Source organism: Aquila chrysaetos, chromosome Z (assembly GCF_900496995.4).
Source record: "Aquila chrysaetos chrysaetos chromosome Z, bAquChr1.4, whole genome shotgun sequence".
Lineage (NCBI taxonomy): Eukaryota > Metazoa > Chordata > Aves > Accipitriformes > Accipitridae > Aquila > Aquila chrysaetos.
Window position 1 is genome coordinate 78,401,523 of NC_044030.1, and position 9,923 is coordinate 78,411,445.

A 9,923-nucleotide genomic window follows, 5' to 3' on the forward strand; every position below is an offset into this window, starting at 1 on the left:
TTTCAGTTAAACCGCAAACTGTACTCCTAAGAGCAAGTCCTGCTGCAGGAAATTCCCAGACCTCTCTATTACAGAAGGTCAAGTTGACAGGAATTGTCCTTTCTGACTCTAAAACCTATGAAATTTATAAGGCAGCTGAAAGTGGCCAAGTATTCAGTTCCTCTTGGTTCTCAGGTGGCCTAAGCTCTTTGCCGCAGGTGCTGTAATGTGGTGGCACATCAGCTGTGCCCTGGGGAAACCTACTTTTGTTTCCCTGTTCTCCTGCTGCCTTGAGATCCATGTCTTGGGAGGCTCTTCCAGGTCTGTTAGCACTTTGTCCATCCATGAAATGGTAGCAGCAGTGCTGATCTGTTTCAGACCCTGCTCTGTTTTGCCTCATGGGACTGTGGTGGGTTGACCCTGGCTGGATGCCAGGTGCCCACCAAAGCCACTCTATCACTCCCCCCCTCAGCTGGACAGGGGAGAGAAAATATAACAAAAGGCTCGTGGGTTGAGATAAGGACAGGGAGACATCACTAACTAATACCATCACGGGCAAAACAGACCTGACTTGGGGAAAATTAACTTATTACCAATTAACCAGTGTAGGGTAATGAGAAATAAAACCAAATCTTAAAAACCTTGTCCCCACCCCTCCCTTCTTCCTGGGCACAGCCTCACTCCTGAATTCTCTCCCTCCTACCCTCCAGCGGCGCAGGGGCACGGGGAATGGGGTTTGGGGTCAGTTTGTCACAAGTTGTCTCTGCTGCTCCTTCCTCCTCAGGGGGAGGACTCCTCACTCGTCCCCTGCTCCACCGTGGGGTCCCTCCCACAGGATACAGTCCTCTAAAAACTTCTCCAACATGAGTCTTCCCACGGGCTGCAGTTCTTCACAGACTGCTCCAGCATGGGTCCCTCCCACGGGCTGCAGTCCTTCAGGCACGTGAGTCCCCTGAGGGGTTACAAGTCCTGCCAGAAAACCTGCTCCAGCGTGGGCTCCTCTCTCCACGGGGCCACGGGTCCTGCCAGGAGCCTGCTCCAGTGTGGGCTTCCCATGGGGTCACAGCCTCCTTTGGGCACCTCCCTGCTCCGGCATGGGGTCCTCTCTTCCTGGGCTGCAGGTGGAGATCTGCTCCACCATGGACCTCCATGGGCTGCAGGGGGACAGCCTGCCTCACCATGGTCTTCACCACGGGCTGCAGGGGAATCTCTGCTCCGGCGCCTGGATCCCCTCCTCCCCCTCCTTCTGCACTGACCTGGGGGTCTGCAGGGTTGTTTCTCTCACATGTTCTCACTCCTCTCTCCAGCTGCAGTGTCTGTTCTGCAGCAACATTTCCCCTTCTTAAATACGTTCTCCCAGAGGCACTACCACCATCGCTGATGGGCTCGGCCTTGGCCAGCAGCAGATCCATCTTGGAGCTGGCTGGTATTGGCTCTGTCGGACGTAGGGGAAGCTTCCAGCAGCTTCTCACCCACCCCTGTAGTCCCCCTGCTACCAAAACCTTGCCACGCAAACCCAATACAGGGACCAAGGCGGCATCATGAATCAAAGGGCCGATGGTGCTGGGCACTGCAGTGCGGATGGGAGAATAATACAGCCTCTCTTTGTGCAGCTCTTCTATCCCAAAGTGAGTTTCAGCTCTCCATCGGACAGTGGTGGGTGCTGGGGATGAAGGAGCTGGTTGGCACTTTGCTGACCACCTCCAGGCAGGTCTGGTGGGGCTGCACCAGAGCAGGTTTCCACATGTGCCCAAAGGAGATCAGCACTGATGCATCAGCTGCTTGCTCTCTTCCCATCACCCCATCACGTTCACCTTGGTTCACGACACCCTTTTCCATCAAAAAGAGCCACCTGGCAGCTCTCTGGGAGAAGGGGACAGGGCCAAGGCCATTATGAGAGAGAAACCCTGAAGCTGTTGCAAGGGCTTTATCCCAGGACAGGCCAAAGAAGAGGAGAAGGACAGGCCTTTGCCTGCCTTCCTAGAAAGAAGGTGAGGGATGGGCTCTATTGAGGAACAACATTGGCAAAGCTGGGCCCTGAAGGCTGTTTTATTCCTTGCTGCTTCCTGTAAATCCTTGGTAGTTCTGCATGCTCAGGTAGTGTTTATACTCCCAGCTCTCCTGTGCAGCCAAGGATTTTGTCCTCACCCTGTATATTAAGGCAGAGAGAAGTCCTAGCCCACCGGCCAATTCCAGCATGCCCGCAGTCCTGGTGTGCCCAGGGCCTCTGAGTTTGTGGGCATTCAACTCTTTAGGAGATTCTGTAGCCTTCTAAGAGCCTTGGACACGTGTCTTATTAAACCACCTCTTTTATTCTTTACTGCATAAAGAATAATAAAAATCCTTCCTGGCACCACAAACTCCTTGTTGAGTGGGAGGTTCCTCTTCACTCTTCCCCATTCAAGCTCCAGTTCACAAGAAATGCCCCTCATAAGGTTTCTCTGGTACAGAGCGTGGATGTGAGGAACTCCAGGCAAATGTGTCTGCAACTCAGCTGCTGTCATGTGGCTTGTCACTGTTGCAAAAGATTAATTAGGCTGGAGAAGCAAGCACAACCATCTCACTTCAGGGGGCTGGAGAATGATTATACAGCCAAATGAGCTTATCAGATTGAAAATATTTTCATATCTAGCCATATCATAATAACAAAAAAGCCACACTGGAAAAGGAAAGTTCAATACCATAAAGGTGTGAAAGCCACAGAGAGAAAGACTCAATCATTTTAAAGGGCAACATTTTTATTCATGAAGCAGCTGAAATATTCTGCCAACAAAGTTTTGTGGTGTGGCTCGTATTTACCATTATCAAATTAGAGTGCAGAGGTGGATTCAAACTTTAGCCAAGAAAGATTTCAAGATATTCTTTTAGTTGCAAAACTGGGGTAACTATTTAAGGTTTACACCAGCCCTCTAACAGCCGTCTGAAGAAAGAATGAAAATTGGAGTTTCCTTGTTAAACCGTGTAACAAGCTTAGGGCTAAAAAGTTGGGTTTGATCTGTTTTCCTAAAATTTCTAAAGAATTAAAAAAATCGGAATCTGATCTCGATAAACCCATCTTGATATCAGATTGTCTTGCTTGTGTAAAGCAGCACATCTCCGCTAGCAGCTTCAAAGCCGCCCCTGCCCCACAAGTGAAACAGCACAGTTTGCATGAATGGCTCAAAGTCTGCATTAACATTTGGATAGGTCTGTGCAGATATGCTTCTGAAACACATCCAAGCCAAAAGCTGCTGCACCGCTGAATGAAACCCTTGATCCCATATTTACCATAGTTTCAGGCAGCCCTGCAGTAGCTGTATCCCTTGGGTTTGGGTTTTTTTTTTGTTTGTTTGGGTTCTTTTTTTACAAATGGTAGGTGTACAGAGGTGTCTGATATTTTGGAAGTAAAACCAGCTGCACAGAGCGGGCATTGAACGAGATATACAGACACCCAAGAAACTTTATGAGATGGAATTATGTAGGTTATGAAATCCAACATAAACAACACTTACTAAAAACTTACATCAACATGAATGGGAAGACAGAGCCAATTTTGGATCCTTTCCCTCACTAGGAAAGGTACCCAGTGGTGGTACCTCAGCAATACCTGTGGGGAAGCAAGCGGAAAATATCACCAAGCAGATTTTTGCACCTGTGGAGCCCATGGGAACGTGGCCTTACCCCTTTAGATGTGCTTGCAAATCCCACTGAGTGGGTATCTGCACTCACACAAAGTATCTTGGTAAACCTGTGTGCAAGTGATGCGGGAGTCTAAATTTTGTGGCGTTTCCTCTCATCCCCCCATCACTCATTGGTCGCCCTGGGAATTTCAGGTGCTTTCTTAAAACAGTCCTTCTTGCAGGGGACCTTGTCTTGGAGACAAGCCTCCCCCTTACCCCTATTCCTACATGGGAGGAGGTGGCTGCCCTTCAGCTGCTGCAGTTTCTCCCCTCTCATGCTCAGCTTTCCCCCTTGGTGCCTGAGCTGCCTGTGGTTGCTGGCTGCAGCTCCAGTTTGCTAACATCCCCATCACTGTCTGTGGGTTTGGAGGATGCAGCCAGGACATAAAATCTCACCCTCAGCTCCTGCAGCCTGGTGCAGTTACAGTGGGCCACTGCTCCCAGGTCCCGGTTCTGTGGTGGAAAAGCCTAGGAGGTAGGACAAGCATGTTGTGAACTCTCCTTTGGCTGTACTTTCTCCACATCTGGTGACCACATGACAGGGCCTTTCTTAGCTGGAGGTTGCATCAAGATTATGGAAATTAGTAACCACCCTTGACTACATTTGCCCTGAGGTCTTTTTTTTGATCCATTCTTATTTTTTGCCCTGGGGACATCTTGTGGCAATGAGCGTTAGCATTTCGTAGGGGTCTACTACCTGAATTGCTCCTTTCGGTGAGAGAGGCCAGCCCTCCCTCTGCTCTACCAGCACTCTCCTCCATGCTTACTCTGGTGACCTGGTACCTTCTCAAGCTGCAACACTGCTAAACACCCTGGGAGAGTGTCAGGGAAGGGTGATGGAGACTTCATCTTGCACAGCAACAAATTCTACTCCCTTATCTACTTTCCTACAGGCTGAGTGGCGTTTATAGTTGAAGGAGGAAAATCTTCTCTAAAAGTGCCCTGTTGGGGGACCGACTGGTTGAGCTCTTGCCCCACCAGCTGCAGTACATCTTCTCTTTGTCCAGAGAGATGATAGGGAGTGGCAGAGGACATTAAAAAATTACTTGCAGCCTTCATGTTGCTCCAGAAGACATAGTTAAACCTGAATTAGTTGTTCTTTGATGTCTATCTGCCTGTTGTTCTGAGGGCAAATGGCTATTAACAAAGCATTTCCCCAGCAGAACCTGTCCAGCTGGGGCTGAGAATCTGACAAAGGAGATGAATGAAAGAAGAATAAATAAATGGGAGGAGGACAACAAGGAGAACAAGCTCTCAGGCTAAAGATTGCCAGCTAGGATACACCTCTGAAAATATAACAAGAGATGTGCTGCCTGAGATGGTGTTTTTAATGGTTGCATGATCACAAATTACCTTAGCTCCTTGCAGGAAATTTGCACAGTTCCCACCTACCCCATCTTCTACTCCCCTCCTGCCTCCCCAGGATATCCATTTGCTCTCTACTAATTTCTGCTGCTGGCCTGGAACTGGCTGAAACATCTTCCTTGGGAACTGAGAAACCTTCTATAAAATGTCCCTTGCCCCACTGCACTTTGATGATTGTCTCAAATGAAATTGCCTTTGATTTCTTTCGCTTGCTTGCATAAAATCTTTTAATTAAAGCACTGAGACACAGCTTATCTGCATCTAAGTCCATGAGTCCAGCCCAGGCCAGCTGGCTCACAGGATACGCATGGCTAAGTGACACCAGACTTTGTAGCTGGTGGCACACGAGGGAACAGGCACCCTTTGAATGCAGCTAACCAACCTGACCCAAGGGAAGAGGAGGAGAGTTCTTGCCTGGAGTCTAGGGTGGTACCTTCCTCCTGCCTCCAGGACAGATAAGGACACCTTACCTGTTGACCCTGCTTGCCCACCAGTCAGTGCCATGGGTGCCCACAAGCAGTTACTTGGGTATTGTGGGCTGACTTGGTGGCCCTCTTGTGTTACTCTGGTGGCAGCTGAAAAGCTGCAATCGAGACATAAAACGTGGCACCCAAGTATAAGTCATGAGACATAAGAAATTCCAGCATGCTCCCACCTAACCACCTCCAGGAGGGAAAATGTGTCTCTGAGTCCCATGACCCTCATCATATGTAGCATGGCTTTAATGTGCAAGAATGAGGTGAGGTAGAGAGAGAGCTGGGGCACTGGTCATCCTAAAAATCCTTTCACTCCAGGAAAAGTGCTGAGTGTAGAGTAGGTATATATCTGTTGACATGATTTACCCTCTTCTAATTTGGGACATTCAGCATTTACCCACTTCTCGGTGCCTGGAACGCCACCAACGCTTTAAAATCATCACTCGTGGAAATGCAAGATAACAGAGTCTCCTCTATCTCTGAGCAACAGGGACACAAAGCGACATGTTGCCAAACCTCTCACCCATGTCTGCTGCCTCTTAGACTAGAAGTCCCAAGTGCTGAGCAGACATGAAGCACTGCAGCCCAGCCCTGTGCGTACCTGGATGAACAGCTGAGCTTAAAAAACAGTGATGAATGTTCCCGATACTGGGATGATGTTTGTCTCTCTACACACAAGACAGAGATGATGGTGTCTTCAGCCTCCAGTTGTGAAAGGCAAAACACTGAGAAGACCTCTGTTCTGCCTCCAGGGACTAGAAGGTGGAGGGACAAGTGTGCAAGAGTGTTGGAAGACCCAGCACAGGGGACAGGTGCAGAAGCTGGTTGCATCTGAGCCCTGCAGCCCATGAGACAAGCGTGGTGCAAGAGGGGAAAATAGCAGCTGAGGGAAGTCTGGGAGCCCATGACTCTGCTCAGACTGGCAAGTGACAGCGTGAACTTCCCCTGAGTCCACCTGCAAAGGAGAACTGAATTGCTTCATTGACTGTGCTGGGTATGGACTCAATTAAGATGCCTAAGTGTAGGGGTCTGGAGCCATTTGAGATGCCCTGGGGAGTCCTGCCTGCTCTAGCTGCCACTCCAGAAGGGCTGAGGTCTCCTGCAGGCCCCGTGTCATTGCTCCAAACCTTTGAGCATTCTATGTGTGTGCAAATGGGTCAAGCCCTGGAGATCACTGAACTGGACCTGAATTCCTCCCCAGGAAACTATGGCCTGGGCAGAGGCAGAAATTCAACAAATCTCCATATTTCTGTTTCCTTTGTGTAGAATGTCCATTTGCATAGAGGCTTAAGAATGGCATGGGGAACAGATGAAAGGCCTGCCTGCTCCTGCACCCTGTCTCCAACAACAGCCACTTATACCTCCCTAACCTCTCTAGGAATGCTGCAACAGGGAGCAATAAAAACCACATGGATGAGGTGGCTTTTGAGCTCCCAGATACTCTTCTTGGTTTGGTTTGAGTTGTGACAGAGTTGGTTGAAACCAGTTCCCTTGAGGACCCAGAGCAGCACTGCATTAACATACTAACTGAAAGGAGTTTGTTGGTTTATACTGGGAGGGGCAACCTCATTCACCATCCCAAGGAGAAACACTGATGTTGTCTTATAATTAACACTTTTCTTTCTCTAATTTTCTTGCTGGGAGACAACTTCCCTGCCAGGCAGGCTTGGCTTGTCCCAGGAGATCTTCAACTGTTCTAAGTTGTGCTTGAGAATACAGCAACACCTTTCTGGATAACCTTGCAAGGAACACCCCAGATGCTCAGGTTTCTGGCTCCCACCACTGGGAACTGGCTCCAGGTGGACCTTCCCTGTCAGACGCAGCAGCTAAGGCTCAGCCCGGGCTATCAGAGCTACAAGAGACGTAGTCTGAGTCAGAGGCAGCCTGGTTTCCCTGTTCTATCTGAACTGAGCACACTCAGGCGTCAGTCACACAAACGTGTCATTTCACATGTCAGGCTCTTATTGTGACTGTGCCCTGTCCCTGGCCAGAAGCCTGAAAACCCAGAGCACGGGTAACTAACTTGAATGGCTAATATCTAGGTAACACTCACCTCTCAGGTATGAGTCATTGGGACAACTTGTAATAGTTGAATTTTGTGTCTTGGCTGGCGTCAGCTCAGTCCCTGAAACAATTACATTTTCACTTAAATCTCCTGGGCTCACTCGCAACCTCTGAACTCCACCCAGCACAGAAGAACAGTTTCTGTTGCCCTTCAACTTTGCTTTCCCTTTCTTGCTGCATTGCTTTAGGTTATCTCCAGCCATACTGTTGCATGTCTGAAGTCCTTTCCTCTCACCTTGTGCTCATTCAGGGAGTGTTTACGCCTGTATTAGCCCTTCAGGAGGAAAGAAGCTGATCAGAGAGGAGAAGCCGTGCTGATAAACCTCCCCTGAGCCAGGGGAACAGAAGTACTAGCACCCGGTCCACAGGAGAGCCACAATCCAATAAATCCTGGCTCAGCTGCTCCCTGACCTCTAGGAGCAGCAATGCTGCTCCAGTACATCTGGAGGATCCCTAGCCAGAAGCAGCTGACTCTTGTACCAGACCTGCTGAGATTCACAAGCTAAGTGGTCCTGCGAAGGGCTGTGTGATCCTTATTTGCCTCATATGCAAGGCACTTGCCTGGGTGATGTGGTCTCCCACCTTCCCTCCTTTTGAGACTGGGCTTACTGGGAAGAAAATCCGTGGGACAGAAAGCAGCAAAGCAAGGAAGACCCTGACCCTGAAAGGGTAAGGGCAGCAATACTTCTTCTTTCTTTTAGTTCAGTGACTTTAAAGCCTTGAATGCCACTCACCATGAGAGGGGTGGATTTAAACAAATAAAAACCAGGGCTCTAGGATTTATCCTGAACTGTAGAACCAGTGGAAAAAAGTTATGTTTTGTATCCATAACCAAGGGGAAAATAACACAAGAGGGAAAGTCTCAGGAGATGAGAGCTGGTTTTGGGAGGGGTGGATCTCCCTATTTGTGCTATAGGGCACTCGTGCCTCTCCTGCAGTGTGCATGCCAGGTGCCTGGAAGTGAGGAGCGGCGACGCAGAGCTTTCCCACGCCTAAGACCCTTTGCTGGTCTGGGCACGAGCCCTTGTGTGCCTTTAAAGTAGAGAGAGCAGCACCACCCTGCCCCTGGGCGGGCAGGGAGAAGGTGTACGCTGAAGATAGTGTCGTGCACTGATGGAGACAGCCTGTACACAACATTTGCTATTCAATCATTTTGGTTAAGTGGCTCAGTATTTTCCCTTCCCATGACCTCTTCTCCACTCAGCCCTTTTATGCGTCCCTTCCGTGTTTCGGCATCTCTGAGATTAATTTTTCTTCCAGGTTTTGTCCTGCTCCTCTTTTTCATTAAGGCACTCTTCCTTTTCCTCCTCTTCAGTGTTTTTCCCTCTCCTCTCCTCCCCCCTTGGTCCTAGCAGAGCCCCCCAGACCCATTTATACTTGTGGGTCATGGAGGCAGGGGTGGAGGACCAGCCCCGATAGAGCAAGCTGGGAATTTGGGGGCAGAGGGGATCTGGGAGCTCTTGCTCCAGGCTAGCAGCCAGCCAGCCACGTTTGTCTGAGGAGCTCTCATAAAATATTCCCAGAGTTTTATCAAAGAGGTGATGCTGTCATGGCTTTGTTTATTATTTCCCTTCAGGGCTTGGTCTCTTCACGGCTTCTTCCTTTCATTTTTGAGGAGGAAATGTTTGCAGCTGTGTCAGCCCCTGGGAGGAAAGTAAGCTACAAAGGGACCAGGGGTAATGAGAGCCTTTTCCTGAGCCAAGGTAACACAGCTTTATCGTCACCTATGCCCTAAACATGTGGGAACCAAGCTCAACCCTCAAGGACTCTGAGCCAAGAGCTGGTCACTGGAGGAAAGAGCCATGGCATGGGATCAGGGATACAGCTTGTGTACTGTCCCATGGACCCTTTGTGTTCTGTTCCTCCACGTGCTCCTCTCCCTACCTCCACCTCCCTCCAAGGTCTCTGACCCTCACCATGCTTCTCCTCCCACCGTGCCCAAACCTTCCTCTCTGAGGGGGTCCTCACTGTCTCCTCACCTCTCACCCAGTGCACCCACTCAGCCATTTCAGCTGAGCTTTGAGCAAATCTCTTTAAATCCTTCCCTCCTCCTTCCTCTTCCTCCCCTGTTAAAGCCTGTGTCCATGGGGATTTCACTGGGCAGGGGTGCATGAGGGACTTTTCCATGGGGGAGGCAGATGAAGGGGCAGGGACAGAGGCAGGTGAGTTCCCATCCCCTGATGCCTGCCTGTCCCTGCCTTTGCTCCACACATGTACCATGCTGTGACATTGCCTGAGGTACCACATGAGCCTGGGACCAGAGCTCCTTCACCTGATGCCCTCGGGCTGTTTTTTTCTCCACCCTTGGTGTGCAGCTCAGTCACTTTGCACCCTCCCAGTGGTTTGGAAGGAGCTTCTGCTCTTGTGCTAGTATCTTTGT